Genomic DNA, 16,597 nt, shown 5'->3' on the forward strand with positions numbered 1-16,597 from the left:
TTAAACCTGTGGAGGCAGGACCTGGGAAGGGGCATGGGGACAGATGAAGTTGGTGACTTTATCTTCCTGGTCATTGTTGGGTTCTCAGCACCCTTGGCCCCCGCTGGAGTTCTAGGTGAAGCGCAGTGCTGGGGGACTGGATCCTCTTCCTGGCAGTATAGAGTGTGGGATCACTTGTAAGATCCCATATGGAGGTAGGGGGTTGGGTGTTGGCCTGCGCTGGGGCCAGCGTCCTCAGGAAGGTGTCTGGTTGGAGGAGGTGGCGGCAACCAACCCATTCTTCTTGACCGGGGCCTTCAGCAGTGCCAGTTTCTTGGGCAGGCTGCTGCTGGCTTTCATCACCACGTCATGTTCGATCTTCTTCCGGATCCCGACTTCTAGGTTCTTCTAGAGCTTTTGCTGCTGCACAACGCGCGCCTTCTTGGGAGAGATAACACTACCGCCTTTTCTTGGGCCCCGATTCTTTTCAGAGGCCGCTGCTGCCTTTGCTCTTTGCGGGCTTGTGCGCCTGGAACTTGCGCTGCCCCTGCGCCATGATCCGGCACGCCAAGAGAATAAATCTTAAATGCTCTCACCACACACACACACACAAAGATATGTGAGGTGATGAATGTGTTCATTGGTTTGATTGTAGCCATCATGAGACAATGTATACATATATAAAAATATCACATTATACACTGTAAATATTTATAATTTTTGTCAATTATACCTCAGTAAAGGTGGACAAAAAGAGACTTTTCTCTTTTTATATGGCAATCTATCATGATCCTATATATTTTCTTTCTCTAAGGTGCTAGAGTTTTTCTTAAATCTTTCTTATGCTTTCTCACATTGTCTCTGTTTCTGTTTCCTTTTCCTATTTGTTCATTTCAGCCTATGTTTCACATTGAAAGTTTTCATCAAATATCGGACATCCTTGGCTCTCTACTCACATTTAAGAGTGAAGAAAGAATTGTCCATTTATATTTAAGAGTAAAACTAAAAAGCTATTTGAAAAGTCTTTGTTATTTTCTTAGTTAACTGGTGATATTCACGGTAAAGTCATTGTATAGAGACACAGATACCCTGAAGGGGGGGACTGCCAATTTGTTGTGGATAACGTTTTTCCCCTTTGAGGAGGCACTGATTCTTCAAAAATACATTATCTCAGCTCTTGCCTGGTTGCTTGTATTTGAGAAGAGTTTAGGCATTTCAATTCTTCCTATGAAATAATTCACTTAATCCCCTTGTTTTTGTTTGTTTCTTTCTTCCACCCACCACTGTGCTTGAAATTTCAGTCTGGAGGCTTTCTTAAATCTTTCCAAAGAATAGACATGTGATCACCTACTAGAGTGAAGAGCACCTGGGATTCTAGTATCTCCTTATATAGTCTTTAAATAATTCCTCTGTTTTCTGCCCTGTAAATTTTTTTCCATCATCTTTTGAGATACTTGGTGTTTTGAACTCTTGAGCCTTTCCAATTTCCATGGGCTGCAATAATTTGCTTCTTACCAGCATTTCCTTCTGTAAGCATTTCGATCTTGATTTAATTAGCTTTGTTCAGTCAACATGCTTCCATCTGTTTTCTATCTTTCAAATTTATGCTAATATTTCTTATCAATTTTTGTCTCTTCTTGGGGTTCCTTTGTCCTCATGGGTTTATGCCTTTTCATTCCTCATAGTATTTGAGGGCACAGGTTCTAAAGCTGAACTCTTTGTGTTGGAATCCTTGCTGTGCCATATTACCAGCTGAGAGAGCACAGGCCATTTACTTAAGTTGTCTGCATTTCTATTTTTTTCTTTTCATTTATTTTCTTGTTGAAAAATAAAAATAAAAGAGCACCTGTATCATAGAAGTTAGTACATGTAAAGTACTTAGAACAGTGTCTGACACAAAGTACCTGTTCCATAATCATCAACTGTTATTGTTATCACTATTAACATGATATTATTATTTAGAAGTTTCAGATAGGAGTAGAGATAAACATGTGAATTTAATTATTTATGTTTAACCATTAGTTTATTTTTTAAATGTATATGGGACAAATGAAGACTCTATTATTAATTGTCCTGGAGAACTTAGAAGAATAGGATAGAGTAATTGTGGTCAGCTTTTTTACATGATATTACTTAAGAGCCTGGAATGAATAAATTCTAAATATTTAGGTACATGAGTCATTGCATTTCTCTACTTTTCTGAATTCATTATCAGCTTCATCTTAATGCTGGTTTTTGTAATAGTCACAGGATGGATACAGCAGTTACATATATCTCATGCAGATATGACAATGTCCAGATGCAGAAAAGGTACAATGTTATCTATATCTTCTTCTGAAGAATGAACAAATCTTTCTCAGAAGCCCCCAACAGATCTTCATTCATGTCTCATTGGCTAAATCCATTAATTACCCTTAAATCAATCACTGGCAATAAAAATAGAACCACAAAAATTGACCTAGATTGATTAAGGTTTATGTCTGGGACTGAGACTAGAATCCTAAGCCCTTGGGTCATATGGGGCAGGAGTGCACACATGAAATAAATTGTGTTGTTGTAAGAAAAAAACCAGGCACGGTGGCTCATGCCTGCAATTCCAGCACTTTGGGAGGCCGAGGCGGGCAGATTACTTGATGTCAGGAGTTCGAGACCAGCCTGGTCAACATGGTGAAACCCTGTCTCTACTAAAAATACAAAAATTAGCCGGGCATGGTGGTGCGTGCCTGTAATCCCAACTAATCAGGTGGCTGAGGCAAGAGAATCACTTGAACCCTGGCAGCAGAGGTTGCAGTGAGCCGAGATTACGCTATCGCACTCCAGCCTGGGCAATAGAGTATGACTCTGTCTCGGGGGCGGGGGAGGAATGAAGGGGAAGTAGATATTTAGTAGGCAAACAAGTGATGCTGAGAAAGGGATTATCCAGGTTGTTCCAGAAAGTCATAAATATTGAGTATACTTCAATAAAGTTAAGACCTATAATTTTAATGAGCATGTTGGGAAAGCAAAAGTTGATTTCCCTAATAAGTCTTTGCCTAGTAAGTATTCTGTAATGCCTAATACTAGGCTTATTGGGATTCAAATCAAATTGCTATTGTAACTTAAAGCTTGCTTACCACAGTGTTGCAAATAGCCAGCTTCATTGTTCAGATAAAAACAGATAAACTTTCCCAAGATAACTACTTCCTTCCTTTTTAGACATTATGCATAAGATAGATGAAAACCGGGTAAAATAAATATAAATGTATACTGCATTCAGAAGTGAATGTCAGTGCAGTTTCCTGACTCTTATCTATGCCCAAAGAGTATCTGAGAAAAGTGAATGAATTGCTTACCTGACTTCCTGTCTTCCTGAGTCTTCAAAGAATGAATTATAATTCCCCAGTTTGCCTTGCACATTTTAGTGAGCTAATTACAATACTTTTACAGTTCAGCCTCCTTAAAAATCAAACTGGAAGTTGTGATAAACCTACTGGCAATTAAGAGACAACAAGATGGATTATCTCCAGATGCTCATGGGACTTCTTGAAGTTTGGAGAGTCACATCTATTTCAGCTACACTTTGGTATATTTTTGTTGTTGTTGATGATGATGGAAGCTTTTCTTGGCCCTGTTGAGTTGCAGATATGCAAATGAGCTTTATCCAAGCATGCTTACTTTCTGAGATGAAAAGTTTCCAGGCAGATACACAGCAAGAAGTCGTGGTACATTCATTATCAGAGCCTGAAAAACAAATGCTAGGTCTTATAAGTAAACTTCCAATTTTGGAGAGAGAGAGTGGAAGCTTGTGATATTTTTCAGTGTGCTTTGGATTGGAAAAGAGGTGAAACATTTTTCTACTTTGGAATGCACTGATAAGAATAAAAATAATGCCCCAAATAAGTCCAATAAAGCCTGCAGTAGTCTTTCTTTCAGTTTCCTATTTCTTCTTCGTTCAGTTTCCTACAAAAAATTCATATAATTCTGCATTAGGAGCACATATGTAGAAAGTTATAAAATGAAGAGACATTTTGCTTTGGCACAGATACTTTAGTGACATTAAAGATTAAAGTTTTTTTTATAACAGGTTTTTTTTTTGTTTTTTTTTGTTTTTTTTTGTTTTTTTTTTTTTTTTGAGACAGAGTTTCACTCTCGTTGCCAAGGCTGGAGTGCAATGGCGCGATCTTGGCTCACTGCCACCTCCTGCTTCCCGGGTTCAAACGATTCTCCCGCCTCAGTCTCCCGAGTAGCTGGGATTACAGGGATGTGCCACCACGCCCAGCTAATTTTATATTTTTAGTAGAGTCGGGGTTTCTCCATGTTGACCAGGCTGGTCTCGAACTCCCGACCTCAGGTGATCCGCCTGCCTCGGCCTCCCAAAGTGCTGGGATTACAGGCATGAGCCACCAGGCCTGGCCTTTAACAGTTTTGTTAATCCACATGTAGACTCAGTTCTGAGATGATCACGCATAGCTGAATCAATCATTTTAGGTGGATTTGGGGTTAGGAGTCAGAAATGATTGCTAACTGAGCCATCAGCAGAACAACACAGCTATTTCCATAACCAAAAGAAGTGAATCAACCATGTATATTTGTTCATACAGACATGACATTTACTGACACTGTGTTAAACCCCCAATCCATCCAGAAAATAGTTGCTTTATTTTATCTTATAAACACTGCACATGAATTCATTAATGTAAAGTTCCTTTGGACTTATCCAACTACTTACAGGAAATTATAGTTCTCCATCATTTGTTGAAATTTATCACTTGAGATTATAATAGATTTATTTTATTAGCTGTAATGTCTGGAATATGCTATCTGGTACAAGAAAGTAAGCCTATGCTAATTTTTAAAAATTTAGTTCTATCCACTGGATAACTGCATGCTTGGATACAAGGACTTACACTTAACACTTATAATTTTTTTTTTTTTTTTTTTTTTTTTTTTTGAGATGGAGTTTCACTCTGTTGCCTAGGCTGGAGTGCAGTGGTGCAATCTTGGCTCACTGCAATCTCCACCTCCAGGGTTCAACTGATTCTCCTGCCTCAACCACCTGAGTAGCTGGGTTTGCAGGCATGAAGCACCACACCCGGCTAATTTTTGTATTTTTAGTAGAGACAGGGTTTCACCATATTGGTCACGTTGGTCTCGAACTCCTGACCTCGTGATCCGCCTGCCTTGGCCTCCCAAAGTGCTGGGATTACAGGCGTGAGCCACCACACCCGGCCTGCATTTATAATAATGTTTATCATACAGTACATTTGACATGCAACAGCAAATAACATTTACAAAGTTACCGTTGTATGCCTAGTACAAGGTTAAATGTGATGATGCAAGATAGGTAAGAGTTAAAACACACAGTTTGTACCCCTAATTCTGATTAAGCTTCTTTGAGAGAAGTATAGTGTCTGGAATGAAATAGTTTTATTCTACTGTGTGATGGTGAGCCTATGCTATGGTCTAAATGTGTCCTCATGCCTCCCAATTCATATGTTGAAACCTAGTCTCTAATGTGGTGGTATCAAGAGGAGGACTCTTTAGGAGGGGATGAAGTCATGAGGGCTCTACCCTCATGAATAGTATTAATGCCCTTATAAAAGAGGCCCCACGGAGCTTCTTCACCCCTTCCACCATGTAAAGATGCATCAGCAAGGCACCATCTATGAAGCTGAGCGAGCTCTCATTAGACACCAAATCTGCTGATACCTTGATCTTGGACTTTCCAGTTTCTAGAACTGTGAAAAATAAATTTCTGTTGTTTATAAATTACCCAGTCTAAGGTATTTTGCTATAGCAACCCAAATGAACTAAGGCAGCCTATACCTTGAATAATATATTTATTTCTGGTTGTCACATTCAGAAAAGCCATCGAGAGGGTAGAACTGTGTATGTAGAATAAAAAGGACCTAAAGGGGTAAGAACTGTCATAGGCATATGTGGAAGAAGGATTGTACTTGTTTTGTGTGATAGAGAATGTAACTAGGACCAAGGAGTGGATGGGAATTATGTGAAGAAAGAATTCATTATATTTTAAGAACTTCTTTTCTTATTGCTTCTCTGTTGAGGAAAGTTGAGTTTATCACACTCCTCAGTTGATGTCACACTGATTATCATTGCCGCTTGCGAGGACCACACATATTTGATTGTTTTTTTCTATTTCAATTTCTCATACCCCCAGGCAATGATTCTAATCCTTTACTGTTTGTCTACTTGTAAAATATGTTTTGTTGTTTTGTACTTGCATATTTTTAGTTTACATAAGTGGTATTTTGATATAGATGTCATTCTATTTATTTCTCTTTTCACTCCACATGTTTTCTAAGTTCTGTTTAGTTTGTTGCATGTGTATCTATTTTGTCATTTGTAAATGCTATATAATCTCCATAATGTACATCTACCACACTTTACCAATTAAATTGACTGATGACTCGATTATCTATCATTTCTGACTCCTAACCCCAAATCCAGTGATGAGTAGCCTGAGTGATCCAACTTCCTGCCACCATAAACAACGTTGCAATGAATAGCCTTACATGTCCCATTTTATACTTTTGTAAGCCTGTGTATTCTGGTTCACACAGTGTATATATAAATAGCTCCATATTGTTCTATAGAATGACTTCTTCCACCAACAGTGTATGAGGGATTCTAGAGCCTAGGGCTTCAAAAACTTTTCCTGTGTAGAAACAGATTGTAAATATGTTAGGCTTTTCAGGCCACTCGGGATTGTCTTTGCTACTCCTCTTCTTCCTCCTCCTCCTCCTTCTTCGTCCACTTCTTCATGAATCACCCGTCAAAAATGTTAAAACCATTCCTATCTTATGAGCTGTACAAAAATGGGCCAAGAACCTCATTAAACTCTTGGGCTATCCAGATCTAGCCCTGCGTTTCTGCCAACATGTGGCAGATGATTCAGTTCTCTAATTTTGGCCAGTGTAGTGAATATAAAGTGAGTGTTTACTATTTTAACTTCCACTTCTCTGATTGTTAATTAGCTAGATCATCTTTTAAATTATTTGCTAACCTTTGGGTTTTCTCATCAGTAAACTTCCTATTGAAATAATTTACTCAGAAACTCACTATCTGTTGTGGTGGCTCATTCACTCTGTTTATAGCTCAGACTGTTAGAAAACTCTCGAAAAACATCAAAATTAAGTATTTCTGTTCAATAGAAGACACCATGGATAATGTTAGTGAGCAGATAACTGATTAGAAAAAGAGACTCAAAGTGCCTAAAACTGGCAATGAATTAGTATCCAATGTATAAGAAACCACGAAAAATCAACAGATAGTGAGTTTCTGAGCACTGAAGTGTTTCTTGAAAGGCTGAATGGTCATTTGGCATGAAGGTTATATTGTAGTGTTTCAAACATTAAGTGGGTGTGTGGAAAAGACTATTATGGTCTCTTTCAACTCTTAGATCATTTGATACACATGAAGCAGTTTGAGAGCAACATTTGGAAATCACAGGATTTGGGTAGTAAAAGAGATATTAGTGATTCATTTAATCCAGATTTCCCATTTTCCATGGTAAGAAACAGAGGCCAGAACAGGGGAGGTACTTGCTCAAATTTCCCACAGCTAGTAAGTGGCAGAGGCTGGACCAGAATTTCTCACTTCACAGTCCACTGCGCTTTCCATTACCTCAAGATGAATTCGAAATTTAATGGTTCAACAGTAAACACTCTAGGTGGTTCCAATAGTGGGAGGATATCACTAAGGTAGAAAATGTATGCAGAAAGGGGCATCTACAAGTTCTCCTAGGATTGACTGATTCATGGTAAATGCTAATGCTACTTTTATGATTATACATAATCTGTGTTGTTGCCATATATGGAAACAATTACAAAGTCATTATCCACATTTTCCCTCACCCAAATTATTATGAAGCCTGCAGCATTTCCAAGCACCCCAGGCACAAATTATATTGTCTTTTTTCTCTAATGTCAGATACTAAAGACTACTGTGCCTTTTCAGCTGAGCTAGGACTGTGTAACAAACTAAAACGTTACAGAATCCTTAACAGCATACCTTTAAGAGAGCCACTAGCTGCCAATACTTGATATGTGCAAATCAGAAATTCAGTCCCCTCCCACAGTGCTTGGCAACAAAGACTTTCAAGATCTGTACACCATTATCCACTCTAGTGGGAAAACTTATGAAAGAACATGGAGTTGTTTAAAGCTGGTGCCGCCCTAGGTAAAATCAGCTTATTTTAGACCCACCCTGGCACTGCTAAAAAAAAAAAAAATAGTTTCTCTAAACAAGTGGTTTTTTTTTCCTACCGTAAGTCTCAGACTTTTAGTGTTTTACACCTTGTTAGATCACAAAATAAGATTGTGAGATCCTTTCCGTGAGGCTGTATCAACAATATCAAACAACCCTTACACGGTACTGATACTTATATATGAATTTCTAACATTAGAGATTTTTGTATTGGTGGAGGGTGAGGGACAAGGGGTCAACAGGCTGGGAAAATGTCTTTGCAATATCATAGGACAGCCATGCTTTGAGTGGGCTTTATCGGCACATGTAAATGACAGGAGTTCAGTTAAGATACTCCTGGTTTTGTTTTTGTTTTTGTTTTTGTTTTTCCCCTCAATAGGAATAATCCTTGAATTAGCCCGTTTGCTTTTCTGAGCAGCACAGTGGGAGATTTCATAGTTTTCTCCCAGGCCTTTTCCAAACTTGACAGCTAAGTGGAAGAGTACAAAGGCCACTTTCACAACCTTTGCTCAGCTGCAATTCTTCTCTCTCGCCTACCCGTTTCCGCAATGTGTCTAAGTGTCCTGTACAAGAGTGTCTATTTGATGTATCTTGAGTACTCTGACTGTCCTGACAAGTGTTGGCAAAGTTCAGAGTCACTGGAAGCAATTCTTTATACCACACGTGTCCTCATTTTTCAGTGTTGTCTACTTTTGACGTGGACTGGCTGCTATGCTGAAGCTATTTCTATTTCCTTTCTCTAGGAATACTGAATACTGCTCTTGGATTGAATAGTTTTCCCACCCGCCCCTTCCCCTAGCACTACACCTGCTTCCACTATACTCTTTCTTTTTGCTGTGTAGCTTAAATATACAATTTAAACACCCTGCTTATTTTTCCACAAGTCAAAACATATTCCCTGCTTGAATCAAGAAGAAAAGGAAAAGGAAAGGAAAGGAAGAAGGAAGTCTGTCTTTATTGGACCTTCCGTGGGCAACAAATGGCTTATGTGAGAGTTCTAGCTAGGGAGAAATGGAGTTCAATGATTGAACAATGCTAACTCAATTCTAAAGGCTGAAAGAGTAGATGGAGAACCAGCAGTCCCCGCCGTATGGTGAAGCACACTCCCTTTTTGATGTATAAGCAAATGAACCCTTCAGGGTGTCTCAAACCACTCCCACTGCTGCTCATGATTGGCCTAAAGCACCTAATTCTACTCTCCTTGAGGAAAGAGGATACCAACTTGCCACTGTCCCCATACTCTCTTTTAGGTTTCCAACTCCTCACTCTAGCTCATCACAAGTATGGGTGAAGCCTAGATAAATATGGATATGATGACTAGGGATACAGTAAACAAGTGCTTCAAGAAAGGCAGAATAGGGTACCAAAATATAATATAATTGCCTGCTGGTACTATAATGAATTGAGGTAATATATTAATTGAGTAATAAAATCTTAATTATACCAAACATGACTCCTGCAGGTTATAATGCAGGGTTCTTTCCTTCTATGCCCTTAAGAGAAAATTAGGGATGAGAGATGAGAGATGACACTTTTTTTTAAGATTCAGTGTGTGTGATGTCTAGACATCCTGAATAAAACAGAGGTAACTCGTCATCTGTGATGAGATATTAAATTTGTATAATAAACTGTCAAATGTATGGTCTCTCTCAATCATCCCTAGTAAGAATGCTATTGTTTTCATAATTCATTATTTTTTTTCTTTTTTTGAGATGAAGTTTTGCTCTTGTTGCACAGGCTGGAGTGCAATGGCATGATCTCAGCTTACCACAACCTCCACCTCCCAGGTTCAAGCGATTCTCCTGCCTCAGCCTCCTGAGTAGCTGGGATTACAGGCATACGCCACCACGCCTGGCAAATTTTTGTATTTTTAGTAGAGATGGGGTTTCTTCATGTTGGTCAGGCTGGTCTCAAACTCCCAACCTCAGGTGATCTGCCTGCCTTGACCTCCCAAAGTGCTGGGATCACAGGTGTGAGCCACCATGCCCAGCCGATAATTCATGATTTTCTTATCAGTTTCCAACACAGTCAAAAATCGTGTGTCTCACTACTGGACTTCTTCTGACTATGAGAACTACTGAGTACCTGGCTGCTCATATCGACATTGTTTTGAGCATGCATTCATGAGTATGAGAGTAGGTCATTCCATGTCATAAAAGCTAAGTGTATCAGGTGCAGTATTAATTGACTATCAGGTATATTGACCCAACTCTCATTATTAGGAGTCTTTCATCACCTATGGGCCTTTTTGTCCCCCCAAAACATATTTATTTTTGGTTGTGAGGACAATAAGCAGGTAAATGGTATGAAGAGTCATTGTTGTTTCTTCTCATGAAAACATTAAATAGAATCATGAACTACCAGAAAAAGTTTATCAAACCTTGCTCTGCTGCCTTTCTCTATGAAGATAATGCAACCCCTAGATCAGGACTTGTCAGTGGTGAAAACTGGAGTTGCCAATTATCCATTGGAAATTTCATGGTAAAATGCATAAAAATGATTTTCTTTCCTTTTATGAAATTCAAATAAAGCCTTTAAAATGTATTCTCTCTCTTTCTATTTCAGTGAGCTAATACTCTGCTTGAGATTCATTAAGTCAAAGGCTGACATTTCCTCTGACCACAGACTTGACTTCAGTCTGCAGATATTATCCTGCAATTCAGCATACATTGCTATCTGCTCATCGTGGAGGAAAAGCAAATTGCAGATATTTTACTCTGCCAAATCATTATGTGCTTAGGATATTCAAGGTTAGAAAAAGCTAAGTGACATGTACGTTTAGATACTTGGCATTGTAATTACAATGTAGTGCAAATCAACAAGTATTTATTGGGTACTTATGTGTCTAGCATTGTAATCATGGCTTTTCTTTACACAACACTTGACATAGCTGGATGGATATAAGAGATTTTCTGGGCAGAATTTCTTCTGAAATGTTCCCTCCACTGGCCCATTATTTTACTACTGGAGCCTTTTTTTGGATCTAAAAAAATGCTGGTTTTCAGATTCTCTGAGTGTAATCAAGATACCCTGGATATGGCAATTAGAGCAAGCATTGTAGTTGTCATTGGTAGGAAACAAGAGTCAGAATTGGACTTGCGATGAATATCAGGAGTGAGAGAAAGTTGTAGTTTGAGAGAGAAGATGTACATTAAATGAGAAGGGAGAGAAGGTGGAGGTCATCTCTGACTAACCTTCTCTACTTCTTAGTTTTGCTAATGATCTGTCTTTCATGTGGAACAGGGAAGTTCTACATACATAAATTAGTATGATGTTCTGTTAAGGAGTGTAAATTTCCAAAAAGAAGCAGAGCCAGTTATGTCCAAGTTGAAGCAAAAAAGTACATTTCACTGTTAAAGACTTGTTTGATTATCCAAGCCAATGCTTTTTTTCTTTAAAAACGGATAATGTTGAAAAGTTCAGAATCTAGTAAATTCTTGAGATGTCACTTTGGGTAACATGTGCCAAATAATTCAGAGGTACAACGAACAAAAATACCTATATCACAATGATTGGATGTTCTCAACTAGTTTGTCCCTTTTGCTTCTCTCTCCTTGTGGCAAGTCTTTGAATAAGTTGGGACACTGAAATTGCATGCGGATTTTAAAGACACTGATGTATAATTCAATAGCAACTCATATTGTTTTTAAACATCAAGATTTCACTACCGATTTTCGTCAGAGAGATTTCATTTCCACATTTGTCATTCACAGAGAAGACACAAGGCGACCTCTTTTGAGGTGATTTTCATGAGTAAATGATAGAAAATATGAAGGAAAAATATTATTTATTGTGTTTTATTTGTAATACCCTATGTATCTCCCTGCACTGTAACAGTTGAGGACAGAAGAAAGAAAGTTTGATGAGAAAGATGTAAAATATCGAGCTGATTTTTCATCATAATATGTAGTCAGAATCTTGGGAATTAGGAGGAAAGGTAGAGAAGGCCAGCAAGACAGCATGTTCGTGAGTGTTAAGGTGGGCTCAGAGTGAACCAGGTATTCAAGTATTTTATAATACCATGCCACCACCATCTCAGATGATGTTATACAGATAGTGGGAGATTCATTACTATCTCTGAGTTGGAAAGTAGACCAGCAATCCTGTAGTATAAGGTTTCATTTCAAATCATTCAAAGTGGTTTGAACTTATACACTGGCTGATTTTAAAAGGTGGGTTAGGATCATAACTTGCTTATTTGTTTTAAAGAAAACTATGTCATCTGCTTTCATAATGATTTTTCACTTAATGCTTTATTCAATCTTTCTATATAATTGAGCCTAATTGTTCTCTAATACTGAAAGGACTCAGCTTTATATGCAGCAATCACTATTTTTGATATTCCTATGAAGGTGCTTTTGAATAATAATGAATACACCTTTTAGATCTGTTGTCAGTGTCTTATATTCCAGGACTGCTATTTATACTTATTTGTATTCTTGGTTTATAACATGTAGTACTCAGGAGAATAAACCCTTGGGAACGCTATGCAATAAGGATTCTAAGAGACATTTATGTCCTATTTATTTTTATAGTTTCTGTAAGAAAGTGCTTATTGGGCAGAAACAACCAGGATAGCTTACAAATATGAATGCCTGGAAAGATCCCCAGGGTCTTCATTATTTACGTTGTTTGAAAACCACATTCTAATTTTTGATAGGTTAAGGCTAGTGTTCTTAGACTGATGTTCTCAAGGTTTTGTTGCCTCTACCTTAAGAGTTAAAACATTCAAAAGAATTAATAACATGTATTGAGCAATTATTGCACCAGAGATACAAAGGATGGGTAGACTTTTAGTAATTAGAAAGCAAGAAGAAGTTTTTGAATTTGGAATAAACAGTACAAATAAGACAGACAGAGTGCAGAATATGTTGTACATCAGTGTTTGGTTGAAATGGAGGAAGACTTCCATGCAGGATGAAAAATGGAGAATGGCTAGAAAGGTTAGAGTTAGATTGTAAAAAAGCCTTAATATTAAACTAAGCAATTTGTTTTACCTTATAGGTAGTGGGGAGCCATGGAGTACCATCAGTAATTCACTTATTTTCAGAGTAGAAGCATTTCGGCATTCTATTATCTACCACATAATATAGAATGCAGACATTTATTTGGAAATGCAATAGTCATTGAACTCTTAGCATGACAACTCATGATATACAGTATTACATTTTCCCTATATGAAATAGTATATGAAGAATAAAATTGATTTTTACTTGGAGATGGTGGTGAATGTTGATCTTGATCTTTAGGCAGTGATACTGATCATTATCATTACCTTTATTAAATTCCAACAAAGTGCAAAGGGAAGTGTAAAACATACAACTTAGCAAGGGAGTCCTTCTCATGGTTGAATAATTGGAGATATTTCAAGGTGAATTATCAAACTGTTAACCTCTTTGGATTTTTCTTTTGGTCAGAATCATTAAAGGGACTGGTATTTGGGTGAGATTTGAACTCTTTGAGGTCAGAAACTATTACATACTTACACTACTATTGCCAATATCCAGCACATAATCATATGCCTGGCACATATTTAAGAGACCAAAAGGAAATTATTGAGTGAATGAGTGAATGAACTGGACTTCTGTGATTTTTCCTAATGTGATTTCACCCCCCTTTCACTTCAGTCACCTGTTGGCTCTTGTGCATTGTTATCACTAAAATTCATCCACTCTTAAGACATGGTAATTAATGCAACACATGATCATGAATGGATCTCAGACAAGAAGGAGCCATTAGGAGGAAAGTCTTAGCTAGGTGTGGTGGCACACAGCTGTAGTCTCAGGTACTGGGGATGCTGAGGTGGGAGGATTGCTTGAGCCCAGAAAGTCAAGGCTGTAGTGAACCGTGATGGTGATATTGGAATAATATCTTTAGATAATAGAATTATATCAATGTTAATTTTGTGACATTGATCATTGTTCTTTGATTATCTTAGATGTTAACAGAATTTTTGCAGAATCTGGATAAAGGTTACACAATAATTATTTTTTAATTTTTGCAATACTTGTGAAAGCCTGAAATTATTTCAAAATAAAAATTTTAAAAATTGAAGGAAAAAATTTTTAACTTTTTCACCCTCAAGATTATATTATTATTACATGGTAGTACTCATTTCATCCCCCCGAGTTTCACTCGTACATATACCCTCATCATGATATTTTTTGTTAGTCTTTTCTTAAATGTATAATTCATATATAATGATTGCACATATTTATGGGTACAATGTGATATTTCAACTCATGTATAAATATGTAATTATCAAATCATGGTAATTGCCATTTACATTACTGTAAACATTTATAGTTTATTTATAGTGATAACAAATTATTCTCTTCTAGCTATCTTGAAATATACATTATATTGTTATTTGCTGTAGTCACCCTACCGTGTAATAGAATACCAGAATTTATTTTTCCTCTTCTTGAGCTTCAGAAAACAACATCCCATAATGAAAGCCTCCGTGGGAGCATCAGAATCAAAAGTTTTTCTCTGACCTTCTCCTGCCCACCTCAGTTCTATTCTCTTCCCCACCCTAAAACCCCAGAAGTAGGCATAGAAACTAGAATCCCTCTTCTTAAAGGTGAGTCGTATAAACCAGAACCCCTTCTCTCCAAAGTCAGACATAAAATCTAAAAATATTCGATGTAAAAATTGGTTATGAAGAAATGATCTGACCTGCCTTGTTTGACTGTAGGTCATAAGGCCCTAATTCCAGAGAGGGCCCTGCCCTACGCCCAGAAGGAAGGAATACAGGCTCAGAGAGACCAAGAAGAGTCTAGACAGACAGGCCTTGCTGGGTTTCCCCACTCAGTCTATCAGCATTAGATCATACCCCTTTCTTCAATCATACTTCTTGACCATTGTCCATACTTTATTAACATCAGTTTTATAAAAGTTAACCGTTTCCCCTCTATCTTTGAGGTCATCATTCTGAAGCCTCCTGTGTGTGCATACATGTTAAATAATTTGTATGTCTTTGCACCTATTAATCAATCTGCCCCATGTCAGTGATTTTCTTCAGCAAATCTTGGTCTCTACACTTTCTTTTTTTCTTTTCTTTTCTTTCTTTCTTTCTTTTTTTTTTTTGAGATGGAGTTTTGCTCTTATGCTCAGGCTGGAGTACAATGGCACCATCTTGGCTCACTGAAACCTCCACCTCCCGGGTTCAAGTGATTCTCCTGCCTCAGCCTCCCGAGTAGCTGGGATTACAGGCGCCTGCCACCATGCCTGGTTAATTTTGTATTTTTAGTAGAGAAGGGGTTTCTCCAGGTTGGTCAGGCTGGTCTCGAACTCCGGATCTCAGGTGATCCACCCGCCTCAGCCTCCTAAAGTGCTGGGATTACAGGCGTGAGTCACCGCACCTGGTCGGCCTCTACACTTTTTAACTGTAACTTTGTACATGTCCCTGCTCCCATCCCCAGCTTCTGCTAATCATTATTACACTATTGCTATGAAATCAACTTTTTAAAATTCTGCATATGAATGAGATCATGTAGTGTTTGTCTTTCTGTGTCTGGCTTATTCTACTTAGCATAATGTCCTCCAGGTTCATCCGTGTTGTTGCAAGTAACAGGATTTCATTCTGTTTATTTGTTTGTTTGTTTGTTTTAGAAGGAGCCTCACTCTGTCACCCAGGCTGGAGTGTAATGGAGCTATCTCAGCTCACTGCAACCTCTACCTCCCAGGTTCAAGCGATTCTCCTGTCTCAGCTTCCCAAGTAGCTAGGATTACAGGCATCCACCACCACGCCCAGCTAATTTTTTGTATTTTCAGTAGAGACTAGGTTTCACCATGTTGGCCAGGCTAGTTTCTAACTCCTAACCTCAGGTGATCTGCACGCCTCGGCCTCCCAAAGTGCTAGGATTACAGGTGTGAGCCACCGTGCCCGGCCTATTTTAGTCTGTTTTATGGCTGAATAATATTCCATTGCATATATGTACATTTTCTTTATCCATTCATTTGGAGATAGTCATTTGGGTTGACTCCATATCTTGTGTATTGTGAATAGTGTTACAGTAATTATGGGAGTGCAGATATCTCTTTGATATACGGATTTAATTTCCCTTGGATATATACCCAGCAATGAATGGGATTGCTGGATCATATGGTAATTATATTTTTAATTTTTTGAGGAACCTCCATACTGTCTTTCACAGTGGCTGTACGAATTTACATTTCCACCAACAGTGTCGGTTTTCTTTTGTCCCTATCCTCCCAACACTTATTATCTTTTTTTTTTTTTTTTTTTTTAATAATGGTCATTTTGACTGGGGTAAAATGAAACCATTGTGGCTTCAATTTGCATATCTGTGATGATTAGTGGTGTTGAACATTTTTTCATATATCTGTTGGCCATTTGTATGTCTTCTTTTGAAAAATGTCAGACTTCTGCTTCTGAGTCAAAGCC

At 38.0% G+C, this 16,597-nt stretch overlaps 1 pseudogene; it reads right to left on the reverse strand.

Moving 5' to 3' along the window:
* Window positions 1–234: 234 nt before the first annotated feature.
* Window positions 235–535, reverse strand: LOC112616458 (annotated as a pseudogene).
* Window positions 536–16,597: the final 16,062 nt, after the last annotated feature.

This window comes from Theropithecus gelada, chromosome X (assembly GCF_003255815.1).
Source record: "Theropithecus gelada isolate Dixy chromosome X, Tgel_1.0, whole genome shotgun sequence".
Classification (NCBI taxonomy): Eukaryota; Metazoa; Chordata; class Mammalia; order Primates; family Cercopithecidae; genus Theropithecus; species Theropithecus gelada.